This window comes from Neolamprologus multifasciatus, chromosome 13 (assembly GCF_963576455.1).
Source record: "Neolamprologus multifasciatus chromosome 13, fNeoMul1.2, whole genome shotgun sequence".
In the NCBI taxonomy this organism is placed as follows: Eukaryota; Metazoa; Chordata; class Actinopteri; order Cichliformes; family Cichlidae; genus Neolamprologus; species Neolamprologus multifasciatus.
Genome location: NC_140451.1, coordinates 5,352,560 through 5,378,693, shown reverse-complemented (window position 1 = coordinate 5,378,693; position 26,134 = coordinate 5,352,560). Strand labels below are relative to the sequence as shown.

The 26,134-nt window shown below is 39.9% G+C and overlaps 1 long non-coding RNA gene and 1 pseudogene across 1 annotated transcript; both read left to right on the top strand.

The window, feature by feature from the left end:
- The first annotated feature begins 3,030 nt into the window (after positions 1 to 3,030).
- LOC146504912 (uridine 5'-monophosphate synthase-like) lies at positions 3,031 to 7,382 on the top strand (annotated as a pseudogene).
- A 12,123-nt stretch (positions 7,383 to 19,505) lies between these two features.
- Positions 19,506 to 25,688, top strand: LOC146504911 (uncharacterized). Its single transcript, XR_014877617.1, has 2 exons — positions 19,506 to 20,547; positions 21,149 to 25,688. It is a non-coding gene; the product is annotated as an uncharacterized LOC146504911 (long non-coding RNA).
- The last annotated feature ends 446 nt before the right edge of the window (positions 25,689 to 26,134 follow it).

Here is a 26,134-nt window from a genome sequence, read left to right as displayed (position 1 = left end):
GTCCTGTCATTGACTCTACTTTTACTAAGGAAAATCTACAGCACCATCATTATGGAGTGCACATGGTGATTTTGGCTCTACAGAGTAAGTTCTTAAAATAAATACAACTACAAGAACAAATTTTGGCATATTTATGCATCACACAGTGTTCACCACATGAAGTACATAAGCTCCCATGAACGTTGCTGTGCTCTGGTATGCTACACTTTAGGATTTTATTTTTAATTCTTTGAATATTTCTTTTTTTTTTTTTCTGATGCTAGAAGCTGTTCAACCAAATGTCACAAAAGTGGAGTCACAATTAAAGTCAGCTATGGCTACATTTATGGCTTCCAGGTGCCCATTTCTGCATAACGTGTAAGAATGAGAAACAGAATCAGGATACTTAATAATCACTGAGAAATAATGTAGTCACAGCTGCTACAAGAAAGTAAGAAGATGCTAGAAGTCTGAAGACCTGCAGCAGTATGGCAGCTAAGAAGGTTGCTGCAGATTCAAGCTCAGGACCAGGTATTAATGCATTTTGAGAGGCTGTTGTTTAGTATTCGTCTTTCAGAAAAACGTTTTGCAGTCATACTAATCAAATGTATTTTATTATTGATCAGCAACTGTGAGCACCTCTATACAAGCAGACGTTTTGGCAGGAAGACATCAGCATCAAGGAAATTGCTTATCCCATCAGTCTGGGAAGGTTCATGAGGTCATTTCCACACAATTTGGAGTTCATTATTCTAATGTCAGAAAAATTATTTACAAGTGGAAAACATTTGAGACAGTTACTTATCTTCTCTGTGGATGCCCCAGCATATTCACCTCAAGGTCAGTCAATAATTTAAGAGCTACATTTCAGACGCTACAGGCCTCAGTTAATGTGGTAATATTAAAGTTCATAACATCACAGTTAGAAAAACACCGAAGAAGTATGACTAAGGAAGAAAGACTAAAACAAATATGGGAGCACAGTTTAGTTGTATCTGAACAAATGACAACACTTTGTCAACTGTCAAGCAGAGCCCTTAACAATAATCACCAGTGATGAATTTATTCCAGCAATCAGCGTGTTCACATTGCATGATCATGTTATAACAAATTCTGCTTTTTCTTATGATATATCGTTTGAATGACTAGTGATTCAGAAGTCACTGTATGTTCAAAATAATATTCCTGATTTTTTTAAAGAGTTGCACAAACCTTAATGAACTTAAGCAACGCTGTAAAGAAGAGAGGACTACAATTCCTGCATAATGAAGTTGCTGCTGAAGGTACACTGCAGGAGCACTTTCTTTTTCCGTTACTGTAGGTTGTGTTTGGGATGTCGTAATATGACATAACACTAGTGACTTTTTCTGGCATGAATTTTGTCTTATATTCTCATTTGCTCATTTTTTGCATGTTACAGTCCTAGATCATAATGACTTTATCTAAATTCTACTTTACTATTTCAAAGTTACACATTTCCATATTATGACAGTTGCTCTTTTGAACAACTTTTTCGTTGCCATTTAGTCTAACACAGGGGTGTCAAACTTAAATGAGCTGTGGGCCACTGCTGGCACTCTCATCTCAATGGAGGCCCACTTTAGTGTTCAAGTAGTACAAAAAAACCCAAACAAACGAACAAGAAAACACCAACAAATATTTCTGAAAATGTAGTGTTTTGTTTGTTTTTTATTTCAAATATTGTATAACAAAACAAAACTGCAAACGTGAACACAAATTTTGTTTTCTCACTCTTTAAAATGTACACATTAGTTTTTGACTGCTAGTGAAAATTGTTTTCTTTACAAATTAGTATGTTGTTCTGTGTGCTGTTCTGTAATATAGCCACAATTATTTATGGGATCTATAAAAATGATGTAAACACATTTTCTTATTGTCAGAGACTCGATGACCATGATTGAAAGTAAAACGAGGAAATGACATACTCTGAGGCTACCTTCCTAGCACTGCACAGGTTTCATACGTTTGTTGAAAGGGGCTTATGAGTGAGAGCAGAGAGGGGACAAGCACACCGGTGGCCTTTGGTTGAGATTTCAAGAAAGTTCCATCCTTGGCTTTAAACTGTCATCTAATTAAAAACATTGTGGCTAATATCACATTATGGTAAATTTGCCAGCAGTTTGTTGTCTCCGGCTAACATTGCGCCTTGTGAAACCAGTTTTATGACCTCTGTCAGTTTTCTCTTTGAGACATTTTCATGAGAACAGTATGGAGCTTTCCACCGTTCACCATTCTTGATACTTCTTTCCTCTGTGGTCTCCATTGCTACAAAGTGGTATTGGATGTGATCTGATTTGTTAAACACCATTTCTCTCTTTCTCTCTGTCTCACACACACACACACACACACACACACACACACACACACACACACACACACACACAACAAAAGAGAGGGAGAGATTCATAACCTCTCACTTGCGTTTCATACTTTTTGTTAGAAAAAAATCAAATTGTTACATGCGTAAATTTATACACCATGTCAGAAATCTGCACTGTCATGAACAAAAACCAGTTAAACCTAATCTTTCATGATTTGCTGAGTCAACCCTCTGAGGTCCAAAACATAACTGGCCATTTTTGATTTTACATTTGTATTTCACCTTTAAATTGTTTTATTTTATTGTTTCCCTGCCATGCTTGGTATCATTCTTTATAGCTCAACCTCATGTGTCTGAATTTAGTTGTTTTTTCATTGACATACTGTATTAATGCAACTGATCAGAAATCACACAAAAAACATAAAATCCTAGTCTTTTTTCTTTTTACTGTAAAACCCACAGATGTGTTGAGGTAAATTATTTCGATAACTTGAAATGCAAATATAAATTGTACATTTTGAAAACGTGCACACATTTTGTAAACGTATACAACTGAGGTCGGTGCTTTTATTTTGAAGGGCTATACCGCTGACGCGGGTATTTAGTTCCGGTTAGGGCGTACTTTTCTCATCCATACATCTTCTGGATGTGCTGGAGCCTATCACAGCTAAGAGGCTGGACCGCAGCCTGTCGCAACGTTATTTATTCGAGTCTTCATTTTGAACTTTCACAAACAACGATTCTTTCTACCGGGCTTCTTCACGTTTCTTCACTGAGCTACGCGACATTTGATCTGTAAACATTAAACGCTCTTAAAACGGACATTGACGCTTTTATTCTGAAAGGTTTAGCGGAAGTGTTTGTGTTACCGTAACTGCGGTACCGCGAACTGGACGAGCAAGTTTTGAGGACGAGTGAAAGTCCAGCGGAAGCTCGTAGATACGGAGAGAATGGACGGCGCTTCAATTGATAGTTTAATCCTGAAGCTCCACGACGTGAACGGAGTGAAGTTCGGGGAATACAAGCTGAAGAGCGGCCTGATGACACCCATTTATAACGACCTGAGGGTGCTCGTGTCCCACCCCGCGCTCATGAACCAGGTAACACGTGCTATCTTCGTGACTGCAGAACAGAACAGCTTAAAGCGATACCGGACACATGAAACGTCTGCTGGATGCAGTATCTGTGTAGGCACTCGTCAGTTCCTGTGTAATATTCATACTCACGTGGTTTATTTCACAGTAATGTAGCAGACACAATGACTGAGTTTCAGGGATCAACTCCTTTCACGGAAAATAGCAGTTAAAACAGATAAAACTGGACCTCTCACCAGCTAATCTCTCACTCCAGCCTCAATATCGTTACAGGAATCTGCAGCTTTCTGAAGCTCTTCAGGTCACTCAGGACAAGATAAGGATGAGCGTTTCAAACCATTCAGCTTTAAACAGCTGTATCAGCTTTTTAATTAACATTTTATTAGAAGTTCATCATCTGCAACACATCACTCTAAACTCTGATCTTTTTTTCTGACAACAGACCCAAACTACTGTTTTTTACTTCCAGGTGGCAAATCTCATCTACCAGCGAGTGCAGGAAGAGGGTCTGCAGTTCGACTCTGTGTGTGGGGTTCCTTACACAGCCTTGCCTTTGGCCACAATCATCTGCTCACAACATGAGCTGCCCATGCTCATCAGGCGGAAGGAGGCCAAGGACTATGGTGAGCCGCTCTCAGCTGATCAGGTTTTCAAAAGAATAAAAAATGCTGCCACTACAGGCTCTGATTAAACGTGCTGTCCAGATGTTTGAAAAAGCTGAAGCCTCGGGCAGTACCCCCCACTGAGGTGTGCATGAATACACAGGTGTCCAGTGTAGGCAGACATTAAACTGTTTGAAATCCCAGTTCAATGGTGCAGAACCTGCGTAAACCAAACCTTAAAAACAAAATGCAAAGCAGGAAAGTGCGTGCTTCATCTAGCATGCTATATTGTTGGTTAATAGTTCATAGTTTGAGAATTACTGTAAGTTTGTCCTTCAGTATTTGCCTTCTGTAACTCTGCTTCAGGAACCAAACGGCTGGTGGAGGGGTCGTTCCGTCAGGGGGACACATGCCTGATCATTGAGGACACGGTGACCAGCGGCACCAGCATCCTGGAGACTGCTGAAGTGCTCTACAAAGAGGGACTGAAGGTCCAGAGTCTAACGTTACAGTAAAGATAATAATATCATAGTTACGCTGTACTGATGTCATCAAGAGCAGCAGTACACAAGAATGACCTCTGACATGTTTTTATTCAAGGTGACGGATGCAATTGTACTAATGGACAGAGAGCAAGGTGGCGTGGAGATGTTGGCATCAAAGGGAATCAAGCTCCATCCCGTCATCTCCATATCTCAGCTGCTCCGTGTGCTGCAGGCAGCCGAACGCATCGACGCCCAAACCGCCCAGAGTGTCCTCGAGTTCATCCGGGACAACAACACTTTCAGGTACAACTCTCCAGAATTTTCCTCCCAGTGTAGCTGGTGTGTTTGCTTGCATTACGCTACAATCTAGAAACAAAAAATCGGTGAAACTGTCACCTTGACTCACTCTCAGGCCCAAGAATGGCACAGACTCTCCAGCCAGCAAGAAGCTGTGTGTGGAACAGAAGCTGGAGCTCAGTTATTCAGAAAGAGCCAAGTTACCAAGTATGTAGAACTTAAATTATTTAGTTATTTCATGTCAAAGCAGAGACTGGTGGTGTTTTCATTGAGCTCCACACACATGCTGTGGACTGCTCTTGCTCTTTTCTTTTCTCATTTTCTGTTCTTTCTGTTGTCTGCAGACATTCATCCTCTAGCAGCAAAGCTGCTGAAGATTATGGAGGACAAACAGTCCAATCTTTGTGTGTCTGCTGATGTAACCAGCAGCGAGGAGCTGCTCCAGCTGGCCGAGTCGCTCGGTCCAAAGATCTGCATGCTGAAGACCCATGTAGACATCCTCCAGGTACAGCAGGATCAACTAAAACCTCAAATCTGTACATGCAACAAACAAACTGATGTTTAGTTTTTTTTCCATATGTGTTAACAGGACTACACATTAGCCTTTATTCAGAAAATGCAGGCCTTGGCAGAAAAGCACAACTTTCTTATCTTTGAAGATCGCAAGTTCGCTGACATCGGAACACAGTCAAGCATCAGTATGAGGGTGAGACGGTTTCACGTTCTTTTGGTCGTGTAAATTCAAAGTAACTTAAAAATGTCTCCAAAGTAGTCGAACGCTGTGATCTTGTCTTTTCTCCAGGTGGTTTGTACCAGATTTCATCGTGGTCCCACATAGTGAATGCCCACGCAGTGCCGGGGCCGGGAGTGGTGAAAGGTCTGAGCGCTGTAGGGAAGCCTCTGGCCCGAGGCTGTTTGCTCATAGCTCAGATGAGCTCCCAGGGATCTCTGGCTGCTGGTGAATACACGAAGGCTGTGGTGAGCTCATTTCTGTGTGCTCTTCTTCTAAATTTGTTTCCATGTGCTTTGTGTTCTTTTCAGTTTACAGCTGTTTTGTGTTTTCATAGGTACAAATGGCAGAGGAGCACTCGGACTTTGTGATTGGGTTTATCTGTGGCACTAAGCTCACAGAGAGGCCAGAGTTCATCCACATGACCCCCGGGGTGCAGATGCAGGCTGGAGGTAAGTCTGACAGCTTTCACTGAACTTTGAGCTGACGTTTCTTTGTTTATCATCATTTTCTTCACTTATATTCATCATACTAAAAGAACTACGAAGTGAGTTGTGAATGCAGTGTCTATATGAAATCCACCCTACTGAAGATACATGGATACACTCAGTGTTACATCCCTTGTTGTTGTAACCCGAGGATCACACATGTCCCAACAGGAGATTCAGAGAGTTGTGTTAACTCGTTCGAGGTTTTTATAAAGTTCAGGCCAAACTGCACCTCATGCAGCCTTGCACTCTGCTTTATGGTGCCATGACTCATTTCTAACACAGGGTGGTGCTATAGTACATGAAACTGGTGCTGCCCCTGCTATTGCTGATCTCCCAAAGTCTGTATCAGTCTCCTCTAAACCTATTTTCCCTTCTCTCGGTCTCCCTCCCCCCTTACAGGAGATTTGCTGGGCCAGCAGTACACCACTCCAGAGGAAGTTGTCTACAGCAAAGCCTCTGATGTCATCATCGTGGGACGAGGCATTTTGGCAGCCTCTGATAGGGTGGAAGCTGCAGAGTTGTACAGGAAGTCGGGCTGGGATGCTTACAGAAAGAGAGTGGGCCAGAGCAGCATCTAAGTAACTCTCTGACTCGAGTTTCAAAGGAGGGAGGAACAACTAAGCTGTAGTGCCTCTTCACTTCACTGTGCAATACCTTTTGTGCAATACTTTTTGTTAATAGTCAACGGTGCAATAGACCTCAATACTTGAAATGTGCAATTCACCTGTATTTTTTTTTTATTCCTATTTATTCTATTTATCCCCTTCATATATTTTATTTATACATGTCTCTGTATTTATATATGTGTGTGTGTATATATAATATTCTGCTCACGCTCTGTAACTTCTGTCGGTGCTGTGCTTTTGGAAACCAAATTTCCCAGAGGAACCCACCCGAGGGATTAATAAAGTTTTATCTTATCTTATCTTAGCTAAAGTTATAGCTAATATAGTGATTATATATGAAGTTATGGTGTAGAGTTGAGAGGGGTATCAATTTACATGTACGTAACGTCAGTCATGATGTAGATTTCCAGCTGAATCATAATTCAGGCATTAAGCACAGTCCCAGATAACCTGTATTAAACTTGCACCCTGTATTGGCTTTATGGGTTAAAGTTAGGCCAGCCTGGTGTGTTTCACCTCTGCCAGTTTGGACCTCTCATGATCATATTGTTGCTTTTTTCAGTATTTTTAGTATTTTTTCAGTTGTCAGATTCAGCTGACATTGTTACAGCTGGAAAGGTGCAGAATGCTAACAGAATGCTAACTAAGCCTGTTAGCTTTACCTGATAACTTAGCACTTCACCCTCCCTTCCCTTCAGTCTTTTGTCAAAGTATTGAAAATCTCAGCACCTCGCCCTTTTAGGAAGCCCCCGGTTTCATCACATCATGCAACTAAATATCCACAACAATGGAGGAGAAACTTGTTGCCTTCTGTGGTGCCAGCATGTCATTTCAATACATTATGCAGTGTTAAGATCATACATATCTCTTTTGATCAGACTGCTTCCTGCATCCTTTTAAAACCTTCTATTACCATGTTATTTTGGCACACATGCTCCACTACACCCCCACACACGGTTCAGTTTTTAATGTGCTAACTCACCCCAGGTATCATCTATTCTTCCTCTTGCCCTCAGGGAAGAGATTTAAATCAAGTCCAAAACCAACAATTAAAAAACTGCTTTTTCCTGCTTCCCCAGGAAAAGCGTAACCCCTCCACCTCTCCCTAAAAGCACAGCTGGATGTTGGATTTAAACATGTTGCTCTCATCTATTGTTCTATATTCTTATTTAGTGCTTATCTTTAGTTCGGTTTATTTATATTTTAGTCTTTTGGTTTTTCATTTCTCGCTGTTTAACAGTTTCCATGGTTTTTTCACAGTTTTGTAACCACTGACAATAAATATCTATATGTCTTCTTATCTTTATAAGTTACCGCTTTTACACAATGAAATTGTGGACTTTGTTTGTGCTCTTGGTTAAATGCAGGCAGCTTTTGCAGAGAAATGATGGATTTTTGACTGTTATGAAAATTGCATTGGCTATAAATCGGTTTTAGTAACCCTCTGGGACTCTCAAATTTGTCCTCACAGAGAAAAACCAGTCAGCATCCATCTTCCACAATAATCTATTTGCTCTACACTTTTTGTCCCTGTAATCTATGGGATTAACAAGATAACTAGCAGCTGCTCAGCTTTTGCTGCAAACAGCTCTACAATAAAGCAGGCCATCAGTAGAGAAAGAGCTTAAAATGACCCCATGGCCAAGTCTAATAATAAAAAGTATTAATTTGCTCACTGATTGTTTGGTTGTTTTTTTTTTTGGAGAAAAAAAGTAAAGCTAAGTTAAAAGTCAAAAACACACAAGAAAAAAATTCACCAATCAGACATTTTGCAACTATATTGAATGCTGTTCCTGCCCTTTGTCTTTAATACATACCCAGAAACATTTGCACTGTATCCCTAAACCCGTCCTACATTGTCCAAAGGTCATATGTGAATTTCCACAGTTTACTCTGTGCAGAAAAGTAATTCATGCATGATTGAGACTTTTATTGCTTTTTAAAATTGTATTATTCTGTTGTAATTTAGAATCTCAAAAGTAGTGAAGATTCATTAAAGGGTTGTGGGGAAATTATGATGTGTTTCTAGTATTTCCTACTGAAGATGCAAACGTAGGACTAGCTGTTGTATTTTTACCTTTTAATTTCATCCCACCCATTTAATGATGACTTGGGGTTACAGCTTTATCCCATAAAACTGAGCTGTTAGTCAAGATGAAGATATATAAAATGCTAAGTGTGTCTAATTCTCTGTTACACTGCACAAGACTTTTAGAAAGCTTTTAGAAGGCATGATATAAGCACATTCTCATATCATGCCTGATCCTTCTGCCTTCACTATGGCACAAGACACTTTAACACCCCACTCACACAATGTTCATTCTCAGATTTCGAACTGTAAATTTCCAGATTGTTTTATTTTATTTTATTTATATAATGTATATAACTCACTCACTTACTGCGCATAATGTCCTCTTTGTATATATTCACTCACTTTATACAATGTTCTTTCTCTTTTTTCACAGTCGAGTAGCGTATCAGGTCACATTTCACTACACGTTGTACTTGTATAACTATGCACATGACAAATAAGAACTAATGAGAACTAATGGAGTACTGGGGGATGGAAAACAAACACACTAAACTCCTCCACGTGGTCGCCAGACAGAGACAGCTGAGAGTTTCCGTGAGTTATGTCAGAGAGTAGGATCCCATTAAGAGCCAAGACTTAGCCAAGTTTTGCTCCACTCTGGAGTCAATTAATGCTTCCCATGAGTGAGTTTGCGTCTAATGAATTAGCTTAGCTAAACAGGTGAGTCGTGGTAGGGAAGAATCTTGAATCGTGCCCACCAGTATCCCCACAGATAATTATCAGAATGTTAAAATGTACGGATATTTTTATTTATTGAGATTGTGTATTGTACAATGTTTATGGAATGTTAGAATTTGGTAAATTCACATGAGAGTAAATATTGGTTTAGTCATTAACAGCTGAGAGTATTAAAGGCTGCCATTTGTCATTAGACAGAGGAGTGATTGCTGTAGAAGGCTTGACCTGCTATTGAATGTCATGGCTTTAGATATATGTAGGCAAATAAGTGCCTCTTGCTTCCACCATACTTTGTCTCAGTCTCCATCTTCACTGTAAATCAAGCCACAAAAGGCTGCCTTGTTACACCCACATAGAGGGAAGCAGGAATCCAGGAGGAGAACATAACAAAACATAGCAAAAAGGGTTGGATGGTGAGGACTGACACACCATGACCCTTATGACCTTTGATCTTATTTACTAAACTGAGTTGCCATTTAAGAACTAGACTGGTTCTTCAGCCATCGGGGAATTAAAAGATTGAGGGCGAGGTAAAGAACTTTTGCAAAAAAAAGTACAAAAGAGAGAGGAAAAAAGGCCCATCTTGATTGGTTTGAATAAGCTGAAAATGTGTGCACATCCATTTAAGCCAATTTGTTTGGGAGAGGGGGGGCAAGTTATGAAAACACATTTTAAACCCATAAATACAAGAGATTTACAGAGGAAAACTGAGTCCACCAGTGAGAGTCATCAGTTTCAAATGTGCCATCAGCTAAGCAGCAGTCGAAATTACTGTGGTAATGGGCATTCTGTGTGACTGGCTAAAATCAATCAAAACTGTAAATCGCATCCAGTTAGCTGTGAGTGTCCCAAGAAGTTTCTTTGCATATCTGTGAATGTTTCCTAGTTCTTAGTCTTAAAAATGTGGTCAAAAGAGTGATGGTATGATGGCACCTGTGTTTGCGTTTGTCCTGTTTTTGCTCTGTATCAATGATGTATTGGCTGCCCTGGATAGACGCTGTTATCTATCTGATCTTCAGTGATGGGTCTCATCCTCTTGTGTCGGCATTTTCCATCCTCTGCCAGTGCCTAGATCCCTGTCCGGCAACTTCAGCTGTGTCCTCAGACCATGGAGAAGGAGAAGAGCAGGTGTCCATGTGAACCTCAGGCTGTTCTACAGCAGGGTCTGTCTGGTATGCAACATCGACATCTTGTTACCTGCACTCAGAAAATTGGAATCGAGGGGAATTTGTTTTTCACGCCCCTATACACAGGGCTCAGGTCTCTGGGATCATGCTGCCTCAAGAGGGTCCATACAGGCTCTCCTCCTGGCCGGCCTTTTATCCCCTCGGTGAGTGGAATCTGCGAGCATAGTGGCCCAAACCCTGAGTATTTACACCCCCTAACTCAAGATTCTGCTAATAATGAGGCTTCTACCTCACAGACCATGGCGCTTTTTAATGCTCTATCTATAACTAATAAATCTTGCTGAATTATTTGATATTTTCCAAAAAGAATTCCTTATTTATTTCTGACTGAGCACTGGCTATTTCTTCATCAGCAAGCCTCGGGGGTCTGGTCATGGAGGAGGTCTTACTGTGTTTTTTTCACGGCCATTTCTCCTGCCGTTCAGCAAAAGTTGGACATTTTCTTTTGTTTGAACTAGAGCTGATTAAAGTCGAGAATAAGGATCCTTTTTACTATGCTGTGGTGTATTGTCCACTCGGCCCAAATTGCTTTTTTTGGAGTTCAGTGACTTCTTATCCTCCACTATGAAGCAGTCCAGACTGCTAATAGTTGTTTATATTGATTACTTATATTTTAATCATACACGTTGATGATGACGTCAACCCCTTTGCCAGAGGTTTTATCAGCATCATGGATTCTTTTCATTTTAACCAGCATGTGTCCAGCCCCACACAAAGCAAAGGACACACACAGGACCTTGTTTTCACTTTGAGTTTAAATATTGTTTCTATTTATTTTGAGGACATTTTTATCTCTGTTCAAAACTATTCTTTTTTATTTGTTTTAGCCTCTATCTACTGTTTGCCAGATGGTCTCAACTAAAAATGATCTTTTTGGACTTGCATTTGGTTAACTTTCTTTTGTTTGCTTTATGTTTTAAATGCTCTGGTATTTTTCTGTGAAGCATTGAGATCTCTATCTCCTTGAAGAAAATATAATAAAACCATGGGACCACAAACACAATAATAAATAAATAAAACAAACAATGGAAAAAATAGGGAATAAAAATGCAATAAGAAACAGAAAAAACAGTTTTATTAGGGAAGTGATCAAATATATGCATCACATTTGTCTTAATAACCACAGGTTATAAAGAGAATATGCTAAGCTACACTGAAGTCCATTCAGGACCTAAATTCTCCATTATCACTTTTGCAAAAACACAAGTTTTTATCAGACTGGTCTCACATGTGCCAAGTTGTGTCTATGTACATTTTCCTCAGGCAATAAAAACACACTTGTAATCATCAGTAGTGGATTATTTCATCTTGCCACTCAAACCAGAATCCCAGGTTGTGCACATCAACATTACAGATTTTTACAAATAAAGTTTATAACAAAGACATGTTAAATGTTAAGCACTGAAAACAGCTTGGTTGTTGTTTGGAACGTCATTTAATGCTTGTTGTTTTGTTGCCATGGTGACATCTCCAGGGGGAAATTGGGGAGCAGAGCAAGAATAAGGCTACGTCCACACAAGCACTTTTTCTATATAAGTGCTTTCTATCTAAGATTCACACACATTCATGGATGGGTGCACCGGACAGCAACTTGGGATTAGTACCTTGGTCAATATTTGGCACTTGACTGATTGATCTCTTCATGAGGTGGTGTGATGTGAGGCACCTGCAGCTGAATGTGGCCAAGGCTACGTCTACACTAGCCCAGATAAATTTAAAAACTGCGTTTTTGTCTGAAAACGATCTGCGTCCACATTATCGTTTTCAGCCGTTTTCACAGAGTTGTGCGTCCACATTGAAACGGCCGAAAACGCTTACGTTTCAGTACTGTGCATGCGTGTAAAACAAGACGATTTGACTTGCGTCATTTCTGTCTGCCATTTATTTACTTTCCGGCTCTTTGAAACACCACGTACAAAGTTGCAAAAGCAAGTGAGAATTAAAGAATTTGAAGAAAAGCTATCTGGAGAATGTACGAACTGATATCAATCTTTAATAGGGCTATCAATATTGAGAGCAAACAAAACAACTGTTGTATAATGCCCTCCGCTATCTTCGTTTAATTGGTCACATGACTGCATCACATAACTCAAAAAAACGTCATCGTTTTCGAAAAGGCTCCGGGTTCAACGCCGTCTCAGTGGGGACGGAATGCCTAAATGGAGAGAAAAAGATGTGTTTTCAAACGAAAATGTATTAGTGTGGACATGGCCCAAAACAAAGGAGCTGGTGGTGGACTTTGGCAGAAACATGTCCCAACCCTCCCCCGTCTGCATTGATAGGACTGAATAGGACAAAATAGTCACATGCTACAATAGACCTCAATCCAGTGCACTGACCCTTGACCACAAGCACTGTTAATATTACCAATGCTGAATAGAAAGCATGTCAAACCATGCTGCCTATTCAATACTTTATGTCGATTTGTTTGTTAAAAGACAAAATGATTATTGAAAATTATTTATTAAATTTTTTCACAACTAATTATTCAAGTAGATTTTATCTTTACATTAGTGATGGAAAAATTTAAATATTAATAAAATGTTTGATTTAAGGGATGCATAAAAAATTTTATTAGTTGAAGAATAGAGGTAAATTTTTATTTTATGTAAGTGCTTTAAAGGTCATAATTTTGCACCATTTAGTGCAAAATTATTTAATTCAGACATTTTGTTTTGCCTCTGTTCATTATATTAATATAGAAAGCCAAGCAGATGTTTGCTTTATCTCAGGTAATAGCACTGATTAGAGCTATTTTCCTGTTGTAAAACTATCCCTGAAGCTATATGTCCATGACCTCAGTGCCCTGAATCTTCTGCCTGAGGGTGCAGTTTAAACATCTGGTTTCCTGGATGTGTGCATTCCCGCAAAGTCTTCTGAGACTTCCGTCAAGTAGGGAAGTGCATGGGGCAATGTTAATGACCCTTTGTAGTGCCTTCTTGTGTACCATAGTGCAACTCAATGAGAGAGATGCAATATGTAAGCACACTGTCAGTGGAACAGCAATAGAAGCTCTCTCTTCAGGTTGATATTCTTGAGAATATTCAGAAAATAGAGACACTGCTGGACCTTCTTCACAACCTCACTGGTGTTAGAGCTGGACACCCAGAAAGTTGGAGCTAGACACCCTCCCTACGCAGTCCCTGGTGATGCAGATAGGGTGCAGATTGTACTTCCTTCCCCTCCTAAAGTCATTGATATTTGGTCTTAGAGCAGTTAAGCATGAAGCTGTTTTCTGCACAGCACTTCACCAGCCTCTGTACATCATTCCTCTATAGTGTCTCATCACCACTCCAGATGAGCACCACCACAGTGATGTCATCGGCATACTTAATGACAACATTGACTGGGCAGGTCCTGACACAATTATACATGTACAGAATGTACAATAGCAGGATTAGCACAAAACCTTGTGGAGAGTCGGCATTAAGGCTAATGGGACAGATGAGGACCCGCTCTGACTCTTTGCAAGCAAGCAAGAAAGTCTGATCCAGCAGTAGGTGGTAAGGAAGTCTAACATCCAGTGGTTTCACTGTTAGCCTGTCCAGGAGTAATGTGTTAAAAGCAAAGCTAAGGCTACGTCCATGCTAGTGTGGACGTGGAGCATTTTCAGAAACGTTGTTTTCAAATCTATCCGGGCAAGTGTGGATGTAGCCTAAAGAACAGCCTAGCATAACGCCCCTTTTGTTCCAGGTGTGAGATGGTAGTATGGAGCACTGTAACAATGGGGTCCTACGTCCACAGTAACCTGGATAAATTTGAAAACGGAGTTTCGTCTAAAAACGCTCAGCATCCACACTATTGTTTTCAGTTGTTTTCACGGAGTTGTGCGTCCACATTGAAACGGCCGAAAATGCTTACGTTTCAGTACTGCGCATGTGTGAAACGCAAGACTATTCGACCTGCCTCATTTCTGTCTGCCATTTATTTACTTTCCAAACGGAAAAGCACAGAGTTTTTTAAATGGACTAACAATGAGGGGCAGTTGTTGCTGCGAGTAACACAAAAGTACAAAGTTGCAAAAGCGATGGAGAATTAAAGATTTGAAGAAAAGCTTTCTGGAGCATGTACAAACTGATATCAATCTTTAATAGTGCTATCAAAATTGAGCGCAAACAAAACAACTGCTATATAATGCCCTCCACTAACTTAGTTTAATTGGTCACATGACTGCATCACAGGATTAAAATGTGTCATCGTTTTTGTTCGCTGTCCACACTGCAATGCGAAAATGGCGTTTTCAAATGTATTCGCTTTGGAGAGCGTTTTCAAAACGCTGCATTTTCCTTGCCTGAAAACGTCTCAGTGTGGACAGAAGGCCAAAACGGAGAGAAAAAGATGCCTTTTCAAAGGAAAACGTATTAGTGTAGACATGGCCTTGGTTAGCTCTGTATGCATGGTTTGAATATGAGTGGGAGGCAGGACGTGATACGGCATTGGACTAGTTTAACACATTATAACAGGTGTCAGATCAACTGGTTGGTAGCCTGGTAGATCTACAGTCAATTTCACATGCTAAGCCATGTGATATTGAATATCATGGCATTATTGTATGCATTATTCCAGCTCAGTACAACCCTTGAATGGCACTGAGACTGACTATCATTTAGTTTCCCCTGGTTTGAAAAAAGGTTCTGAAGTAAATAAAATTATAATTTAGAAATTTCTACATTTAACTGCTGGGCTCCAATCTGCCTTACAAAGCAAAAAACACACTAACTAGCTTACACACTTAATAATATCAATAGACTGAGCTCCTAGTGGGAGAACAGTTTGATAACAGAAAAAACACCTCAGGACAAAAAGCACATGACTATCAATACATCATAGAAACACACGACAAGCAACAGGGGCGGGTAAAGGGTAAGAAAGAGCCGGTGTAAACAGCGCATCCGGTCCTGCAGCATGTCTGCGCTGGTCCAGTCGACTGCCATCTTCCCCGGTAGGGCACAAGCGTCGAAGGCATTTGGAAAGGGAGGGGGGATCAGTTTGTGCATATCAGTGTATGTGTGTGTGTGTCCAGAGTTCAGCTGAGACAGTGTCCTTCGCCCCGCCAGGCTAAGTAAACAGTCTTCCAGCCAACCCAGGTGGCCTTGCATGGAATGGGAAGGAACAGACAGGAACACAGTCGTTATCAGGGTGTTTTGTTCAGCTCCAGCCTTAAGGTGGCAGCTGGCGCCGAAGGGGCTACCTTACATATTTGATAATATTTATTTGAGAAAAAAGCCTTGGCAGTTTACCATTTTTTTTAAAAATCCATATTTTTTTAAGATGGAACAAGGAAAAGCAAGACAAATATATACGCTCACTGCCTTTAAGACTAGCTAAGAAGTAAATCATGCTAGAGAGAAAAAAGAAAAACTATTCTGTCTATGTAGATAGAACAAACTAATATAGAAAAAAGACACCTGTGCCTGTCATGTTGGACATCCTCCTTGAACAATCTTTGGATCCATGTTTTAAACTGTTTAGTAGGGGTAAGTTTATTTAATTAATTGATGGATTAGACTTGACTAAGAAAAAAAGTTGGAAATTCATGAATAAAAAAATCCCCACAAGTCTAAAGTTTGTGTAGATGCATCCTGTAGCCCAGGTTCATAATACTGACATAAGACTGAATCTATACATTCAGTACATTACATAAATACGTCCCTTACATTTACTGGAGGGGCATGGGCAGTGATTGCATCCATTCAGTGGATGTTGTGTGATTGGCTGTTCAGAACCATATTATAACTGTTACGGATTCAAATATTGGGAATGGATACAGGAGGAAAACCAAAATAACAACACTGGTCCGGCCGGGTCAAGTCAAACAATGATTTAATGAACACACGCGTGGGAGATGGACACCATACAGCAGACAGCATCAGATCTCGAAATGGTGGAGCCTTGATCAAACTCTTATAGCCTCTAGTGGCCCCCACCTAATCATAAAAGCCTAAACATTCACATTCTTTCTCTCACACAGCGCCTAAGCTACGACCTTGGCTCCCTGTTTATCTGCTCCTGCTGATGGGGCAGAATGCTCTGTTCTCTTCCAATCAGACAAATAAGGCGATGACTTTCTGTGAACAATATTTTCTTATAACTCAGCAGTATAATGCATCACAAAACAATATCATTCATTCACAATAAATCAACAGTCTAATGTACTGCAAATCAGTTTACCAAATGTAATAATTATCACCTTCTTCTAGTTCAGGAGCATAATGCAAACTAAAACTACATAATAATTCACAATCTTTAATTAGGGGTCTAACATGGCATAAAATAATATCATAATCCCACAATTCCCCCTGATGAGCTCTTTAGACATAAAGAGCTCACTTACACCCTGCAATCCAGTGTTGCCGGGTTCATTTCTCCTTACTCCTCAGGCCTTTTGTCCCCCTGTTGGGTGAACCATATGTGAGATGACCTCTGTGTTTACTCAGTTCAGATGCAAGAAAAACTTTTATTACAACAACAACAGTAGGTATAGATGATACTCCCATCACTCCCCAGTTCTCCCACAGCTTTATTTCGGTGCTACCTTATACCCTCCAAACGTACTCAGACTAGAACCTCTGTCCGAGGAGCTTTTAACCTTTATTTTATTGCTGTAGGCACCAGTGTCTTCCAGTCGGGTGATCCTCTGCTCTTGTTTCCTTCAACCTCAGGGGTTAGACAACCCTTCAGTCGTTGCACAGATCAGGGGATTATTCTGCCCCGATTTCAAACAATGATCTGTGTATTCTGGGATCACAGCTGTGTTCCCCAGGAAAAGGAACAGAAAGGTGTTCTCCTTATGACCAACAGCCTCTCGAACGTCGTTGGTGTGGTGTTCCTGGATTTCCGTCAACCCCTTCATGATTATTGCTGTGTTTATGGGATCCATCCTTTTGAGGTGACTAACTGGAGCCCAAAATGCCATGACACTTGAACCCAGTTGATGTTTCCGCAGTCACCGTGTCTGTCTCTGCTGCCAAGGATCCTCGTATATCTGTGACCTCGTCTGGTGTCTGTTCCTTTCTCTGTAAGAGACAGAAAACCAAAACACCTCTCTTCCTAGCTCTAACAATCTAATGTTGCTGTCTACTGATCTTTTGGTGATTCAGAATTTGTTTAAAATATTCAGAATGTCCCAAGGACTTATCCTAATTTAGTGTATGTGTGTGTAAGCGTGTTTGCATGTAGCCCACTGCACTCAAGGCATTTCTTACACTTTATCAGTCCGGACTATCGCCGAACGAAGCTTATGACCTTCAAAAAACCGAGTGCCAACTCATTATAAGCACATTTGCAAGATATGTATAAAAATGATTAAAACCAGTCATTCTAATAAAAGACATAAAAAACAAATTAGCCATTTCTAATTCTAACATGTGTCCATTCAATTAAGCTAGAAAATTAAAAAAGGTTAGTGACCTCATATCTTAGAAAGTATCAGACTTTCTCCTGTCCAGTGTCGTTGCTCCAGTCTTGTTATCCTGTGTTAGGGAATGAAATCAATTTAATTGTCATGTTAGATCTGTTCAACTCCTGGCTCCGCCCAGAGCCTGCGTCTTCACAATTGTCTACAAACAAAACCTGTATTAATATGAACTTCACTTCAACATGAACTTGTTGACTACTTTTGACACCTGTAGATAGAAGATTAACATGGGGTTATAACAATCACTGTAATACAAATGTTAATATGTCAATAACTTCAATAAATGTTCAATGCAATGCTCGTTATATGATTCTGATGTAACAATAATACTGATGCTAAAATAACAGTAAAACACACCCTTTTTATCCCTTACTGACCACAGCAGGGGCATCTATGTTTTAATTCAGCCATGAAGCTCACCTGATTCATCACTGAGCCCCACCGGCACTGGCATCTGACAGGGTGGTGCTGCATATTCTTCCTTTAATGTCACTATTTTCAATCTGTTAATTAGAGTGCTTAAACATGAAGTAGACTACGTCCACAACAAGTCAATACAACTGTGAATGTGGCCAATTATCAATCTATTACCAATCAATAACAAAAGATAGCTTTTATTTTTATGCATGCTTTTAGTCAACCACTCACCCACAGGATCTCCAATCCCAGAAAATTCCTTCTCCTCATTTAATGAGTCTGTCCTCCTTCCATGCCCTGGTAACTGGTCCATCCAGAGCTATATCATTATCAAATATACATACAACAAGCCAAACCACACCTTGGTCACACCAACCCTTTTCCGCCCTGAACATGTCCAACGCCATCTTAGTCTGGACTGTCAAAGGTGACTTTAACGCTGATTGTTCCGACAATCCATTTATAACATTTCCTGGTCAGATTAGCCAATCCCTGCACACTGGAATAAACATAATCAACATGATCAACATTTTTCCTGCATGTTATTTCACCATCTTATTGATTCCAACGCTCCATCCTTATGTGGTTTGCTACATTATGTTTATCTAGAACTCCACTCTGTCTCTAAATGTTTGAAGAATTTTTCATGTTTGGGGTCAAGTTTTAAGAATTTGACCATACGTGAAATTAATGGTGTTGTTGTAACATGGTAGACTAGTGTGCCTGTGTTAATTCAGCTCCATATTATTGTGTCAAGTTGCACTGGGTTGGGAGTGGTTTTTTGTGTGTGTGTCACATTTTTGGTTAGCCAATGGCTGGAATCGGGTTGGACTAATTACAGGCAGGTGTACTTGATTGCACTGATACCCTGGTCTACTTATAGCCCACACTACAAACACTGCTGTGTCATTTTGTCTCTCTGTGCATGTATGTAATGTGATAATCTGATATCTTTGGGATGTATGGGTTTTGCGCTATTAATTTTATACTTAAGGTGTCATTTTGTCTCTCTGTGCAGGCCAGGGCCTATTATATGCCACAGCCTGAAGGCAGCATAGTTGCCCAGGTTGGAGTGATCACTGGCTATATGCTTTCAGGGTAGTGGGTCTCCAAGGACAACTTCTACCCCTGTTCAAGGCAACATGTGGAGTGCAACTAGCCGTGTGGCATAGCTGACTCTAGCCTTGGGACTGTGTGTTTTTATTTGATTCCTGAATGGGACACTGGACTGTTTTATCTTTTATCTCTTGATATTTTTGTCACTAAATTATCTTTTAGAATTTTATTGACTGTCATCGTTTTGCCCACGACTGAGACGGTTGGTCAGGCCTAAAATCTTTCTTTGGGTGTGTTACATTATCACCCCCATCGGGGCTTACCTTTCCCACTTCTGATGATATTCCTCCCTATTCTTTGCAAGTACCCGCTTTTGGTGGCGAGAAACTGTTGGTGTGGTCAAGTGGGCGCTGTAAAAACAAAAGCTCAGGACAGAACAGTTATCAGTCATGTACTTCATACAAAATTAGCATCTAATGAATTTCCTATTGATCCTCTGAGTGTAATGGTACATTTTAATTTTAATTTATCAAAGCTAAACACAATAATTTTTCTTTATTTTGCTCTTGTTCTTGTGCAGCACCACATGCCCCTGTCGGTTCTATCTTACTTTTCTAAATTATTGACTATTTCAATCGAGAACCTAAATGACGTGGACCAAGGTTTGTCATTACATATCTCTATTTTGAATGTGACAAGTCTATCATTCCCCTGTTATTCATACACAGCAAATTCAAAAGTGTTAAATGTTTTGGTGTTAGTAGTCTTAGAGTTAATTTTACTCTAAGTAGAGTCACATTCTTTTAATGTAACTCTGAGGTGTAAAATGATAGTTGTTAAAATCGAGTGTTAAAAATGAGTGTTTCTATTTCAAATCTGGAGGTGTTACAATGGAAACATTAACTCTTGACCTCTTAACTCTGAACTCCTACAGGGGCTATGACACTAATAGAGTAAATTCACAGACTCCACCCCCAGCACGGCTCCAATCGAAGCTGAAGTGAAGCCGTTTCAAAACATTTTGCTCTACATATTTGAGTTGTTTGCCATGCTTGGTAAGTCATGTTTTCAAAGATTGTTTCAATTATTGTTATTAGCTTTTACTTCTGTGGCTCTTTGGAGTTGAGACAAAGCTGTGTGAAAGGCATTAGCCATGTTGCTCGCTGATAGCATAATATTCTGTTTTAGCTAGCTGAAAGGTATTGTTTGCGGGCAAATACCACAGCCTTGAAAAAAGCTTGCATGTGAATTTTAAGTCAAATTTCTTGGTCAAATACACTTAAAACAATGTTTAGAATGTGAAATGTTGATATAATGGTGCTACTTGAAGCCTGAAAACGATCTCCCATAAAAAACGAGCAAACAGCAGTAGCAGATGTCCTGACTGGGCTCTACGTTAGCATTTAGATTCCTCCAGAGTTTTGTGCACACGGTTTTAGGTAAAAATGAAAAAGGTTGAGGTTTTACATTTAGTTCAGTATTACCTGTTGTCTGTGTCCTTGTCTTTTGGGAAAATACTTTACACAAGTAATGTCTCAAAGAGGATTCCTTTTATTTTATTATTTATTTATTTATTTATTTTTTTTTTTTTACTGTGCTGTAATTGATTTGTGCCATTAATTAGTGTCAACTAATTTTTATTCAATCTCCACATAGGATATGCTTGTGAAGATGGAATATGGGGGAGAGCAGAAGTGCGTTGAAGTTCCACAAAGTGATGAATGAAGGACATGCATATTGTATTTTGTATTTATTGAAATAAGTGATGAGAATGCTGTTATCTGCATTTACCAGCTCACCTATGTCAGACCTTTTGATAAACGAAATTCTAATGAAAGTGAGAACATGTACACTGTTACATCTTTCAGAAAATGTTTTGAAATTGTGGTGCACAGTTCAGAATAAATGTTTTTCAAAAACCATTGCGTCTTTTTAGTAAATGTTTATTTCCAAAATAAATTTCTAGAAGTTCAGAACAGTAAAATTCCCGCTTTTTAGAATTAATTAGAAGATAACTCTTACGTAGCTAAACTAAAATACTCTTTGAGAGTTAATATATAACCTCTTAACACCAAGTGTCAAATTATCAACTCCAGAGAGATTTGGTGTTTAACACTAAATCAGAGTTAACGTACCAACTCTCCAAAAAGAGTCAAATTAACACTCTCTGGTGTGGACCCATATAGACACTTTAAAAGTGTTGAAATCAAATCTGACAGTGTTAATTTGGACATGCTGGATTTGCTGTGTAGGTATCAATAGAGTTTTTTCTTGCTTTTTCTATCAAAATTGATTAACTTTTTACAGTGGCCTGCTATGGTTAATAATAACATGTTCAGTCTTGAGTGAAATCAAAGCTTCTCTTCACTTTAGCATTTAACATTCCCAACAATATAATGTGCTGCATTAATCGAAACACAGCTAATAAAACACAATTTTCTTGATTGAAACATCAGTAGCTCAAAATTAGCAACCAAAGGGTTAAGTCTGCAGTTCACACTCATGTGAAGCTACAGCCTCCCCCCCTAGTCTCTGTCCTCCTACTCCTGCAAAAACAAAACAAAGCGAGACAAAACATCCACCCTTCTTTTACAAGCTGGGTGAATTGTTTGTAGACATTTACTAATCCTAAAGTCGGTATCGTTTTTGTCTCAGTGTCAAGTCAGTTTAAACATTTAGTCGTCAGTCCATCACAGTCCAGTCACATGCATACATTCACACACATTCATACCAGATATTGCTGATAATGGAGTCTCACGTGGAACCTATTCGAGGCTCCATCACCAGCAAGATGACGTCATCATTTTAAAGGAAAACAGTTCCTTGTTTTTTGGACTGGATTGTCTCGCTGCAATCCTTTTAGGTTCAGGACTTCTCATGTGATCTATGTCCCATATAAGTGAATCTCTCCAGAGCCCATTATAATTATGGAGAAAAATACTTTGCGACTGTTTCTAGTAATCATGTTTTATAGCGCTTTAAAGTTCAATCTCTCAGGCCTGGATTAAAGAGCTGATTTGTTAAATCAGGAACTCACAAAATACCAAAATATCACCACCGGTGGATCACTCCTCTCAGATGTTCTTATTTCAGTGCACTGTGACAAAAGCAAAAACAACGTAACCAATAAAATACTCATATAATAACAAATACTGGGGCCCATTAGAAACCTGTCCAAGCATAAAACCATCTTTCTCTCTCTTAGAGAAAGAAAACAATCCAAACCTCACTGATAAAATCAACCTAGTGTTAAGCAAAACCCAAAATCAACCAAAACTTCACCAGAAAGTTTTTCTCTGTCCAGGGACAATATTGTGTAAGCATACAGGTACCGTAACTTCTTTTGCACTGACAAAAACATGTTGGACTTATTTCAGTCAATAGTGGACCCTAGTTGCACACAAATGTTTTGCTTTGGTAGAAACTTAAACAACTGAGTTAAATCAACACAACCTTTTCATTTTCAGTTAACCTGTGTATTTTGAGTTCATATTACACGATTAAAACATGTTCAGATGGAGTAAGTTGAGCTCCTGGAATATTTTAATCCTTCACAATTCTGTCCTTTTATTTCAACACTATTCAATAACTTTTATCCAAATTCTACTTGGTCCCTTAAATACTACATGTTGTCTTCATATTGCCTACGGTTCAACAAAGTCTAAATTCTGATTACCATAAAAATTGAATGGGTCTACAACAACTACCATCCTCCTATCTTTATCCTGATTGCACGAGGGCTGGGAAATAACTCTAAAGTGATAGGTTACGAGGCAGGGTGCACCCCGAACCGGTCACCAGTCTATCACCTAGAAACAAACAACCATTTACACTTACATTCACGGATAATTTAGAATCATCAATTAACCTAACTCTAACAGCTGCATGACTTTTCACTGTGGCAGGAAACCAGAATACCCAGAGAGAAACCACTGCAAACTAACCAGACTGTGGACTTGCACCCAGGACCTTCTTACTGTGGAGCAAAAGCACTCACCAGCATGCCAACAATGTAGGAAATACAGGGAAGCTATGATTTCCTGTTGAATTTTGTACAAATCTTTAAAGCCTGAGGCAATTGTGTTAAATACACGTGGAATGCTTACGTAAATCCAAGGGCTGGCCCCCTTTTCTTTTTTCTTTTATATTTTGTTATTGTTATTATTTTTATTTTTATTTATTTATTTTTAGTGTGTTCCTCCTTCAATTAAATCTCAATCACAAAAATGTGGCGCTCCGAAATAAGGCTCACACCGTTAATTCATCATTTTCACTCTGTACCACTGCTCCTTATCAGGCTGTGTGAAGCACAGTAAACAATTCAGTCGAGGCCTTGAGCCATAAACAGACATCACTCACAGACATTGTTTTCATAACCAAACTGCTCCAGACCCTGTCCCCTAAATCTACACAAATGCCCTCTGGGTGACATGAAATGCATTTAACCAATTAACAATCAATGGCTTCTTGTTGCTGTAACAAATTCTGTATTTGGACATTTGTGTGCAGCATTTTGCGTATCAGCATAGCATTTGTTAGTAAAGCATTCTTCATTGCAGCAGCATGTGTGTATCACTCTTCATTGCACAAACATGTGTGTGTGTGTGTGTGTGTGTGTGTGGATCACTTCTCAGTGAATTGAATCAGCATTTCGATTTGTGTGCATGTGTGTGTCATTTCTCAGTCAATCAACAAGTGCATATGTGTTCATATGTGTGTTTCTCTTGCTTCTGAGTCAGTGTATGTAGATGTGTGTGTTTGTGTGTGTGTGTGTTTGTGTTCATCACCTTCCTGTTCTGGTATTCTGGGTAAACCACGGCCTGAAGCGTACCCTGGGGTCCTGCTCTCCTCCTTTTCAGTCCGTTTGGGTCCATTGGTGCTGCTGCCCAAAGTTCTCTCCATACTGGTTCTGGCCCCAATTGAGGCAGTCCTTTTCTCCAGTTTCCTGCATCTTCTCCTTGTACAGCTCCTCCTTAACTTGACCCTTTTTGCTTCTGTAGGTCCTTCAGGGTTTGCTCCTGGTGTTGGAGCTTCTCGTCAGGTTTGACAACCTCCTGCTCCAGCAAGCTCCGGCCTGATTTTAAGTCCTGTATCTGGGACTCCAAGCCTGACTGATGGGTTCGATTAGCAGCCAGCTCCTCCTGAGGCATGCTCAGTTTCTGCTCTGATGTCTTGAGCTCTCACTGAGGGCAGAAACCTCCGAGTCTTTTCCGTACACGTCAGATTGAAGTTTATTGATGTTTTCCTTGCTTTGCTCCACGGCCTTCTGCAGCTCTGCTGTTCGGCTCTTCTCAGAGGTCAGCTCCTGGCTGCCCCGACACCTGTGCCTTCAGCTTATGTTCTTCTGCTGCTTTTGTCCAATCTGAGGTGCCTCCTGACCTCAGTTACTCCTCGTGTCTCTGGCACGCCCTTTTTGCTGCCCGATCATCCGTGTTGGTCCATCACTGTCCTGCACAGTTTTAATGCAGAGTTGTTAAGGTCAGCATTCTTTTGCTCGGCCTCACCTTTCATCCGGGCTTAATAGGCGTCTCGTCACAGCTCTGTCAGCTGAAGCTGTCTGGAAATCTCCCCCGTGTAGTGAAACGGGCCTTGGATTTAACGTTCTCCGTCTCCGCTGCATGAGATCTCTTTCCTGCAGCACTGTTGACATTCTCAGGCTGTTGTTGTGAGTCCAGCTGCTGTAGCATTTGGTCAGGGTCACATCAAAGATGGTAGAAGGGAGAGCAAAGATGGTAGAGGGGAGAGCAGGAGTCCAGGTCAGCCTCGGCTTTCAGGGCCGACAAAGCAGCCTGTAATTAAGCATAAAGAGAAAAAACAAAAACAAAACAAAAACAGACGAACAGGAAAATGATGTTGTTTGAAAATAATGTTGTTTTGGCTATGTTATTCAGAGAGGGGCCAGGCCCTGTGTCAGCCTTCTCCCCCCCTTTTTTTTGTTTTTTCTCACTATATAATCAACTCATAACCCACCAAGTTGACAGGACAACACAGGTACACGTTAAAATTCTTAAGATCATGTTTAATAATTCAAAAAGGGAATTTTATTTCATTCAGTAATCTCTTGTATTATTCAATCAGAAAAAAAAAACATGTCACAATTAGACTCTTTTAACCACTAAATTTATTATTTCATCACTGGTTTGTGATTTACCAGTGTCTGTCATTTTGAAGTCAAGTTGTTGTCCTGCAACCCAGAGAGTTTAATTGTTAGTAGTGGATAGACTTTATCATTTAACATCAGGTGTATGTTAAGTTTCGCTGCTTTAAACTTGCTGGAAAATCTTCACGTGTTCATGAATGTAAGCTGTTTCTTCATTGCGTGTATGTGCGTTTGTGGGTGGGTTATTTTAACTTTTTTCTCAAACAAGGCATTTCTCTAATTGTGTATGTTTTTAATTTTGTTTCCCAAATTTTGATTTCCCACCTTAAATAACAGCATTCCATGTCTTCAGCCAGGAATTAGAGCTTGCTTGTGAGATTCAGGGACACATGGTGCCAAAAACAATTCAGTGAAAAACTTGCCTGAAAATTTCCAGTGATGGTAGCCGATAACTGGAGGAGAAGATGTCCTTTAAGCTTCTTTTTTGGGTAGGGACAAAGTGAGAGGTCAAACTGTAAAATTTTGAGCCAGAGCTTGGCCTG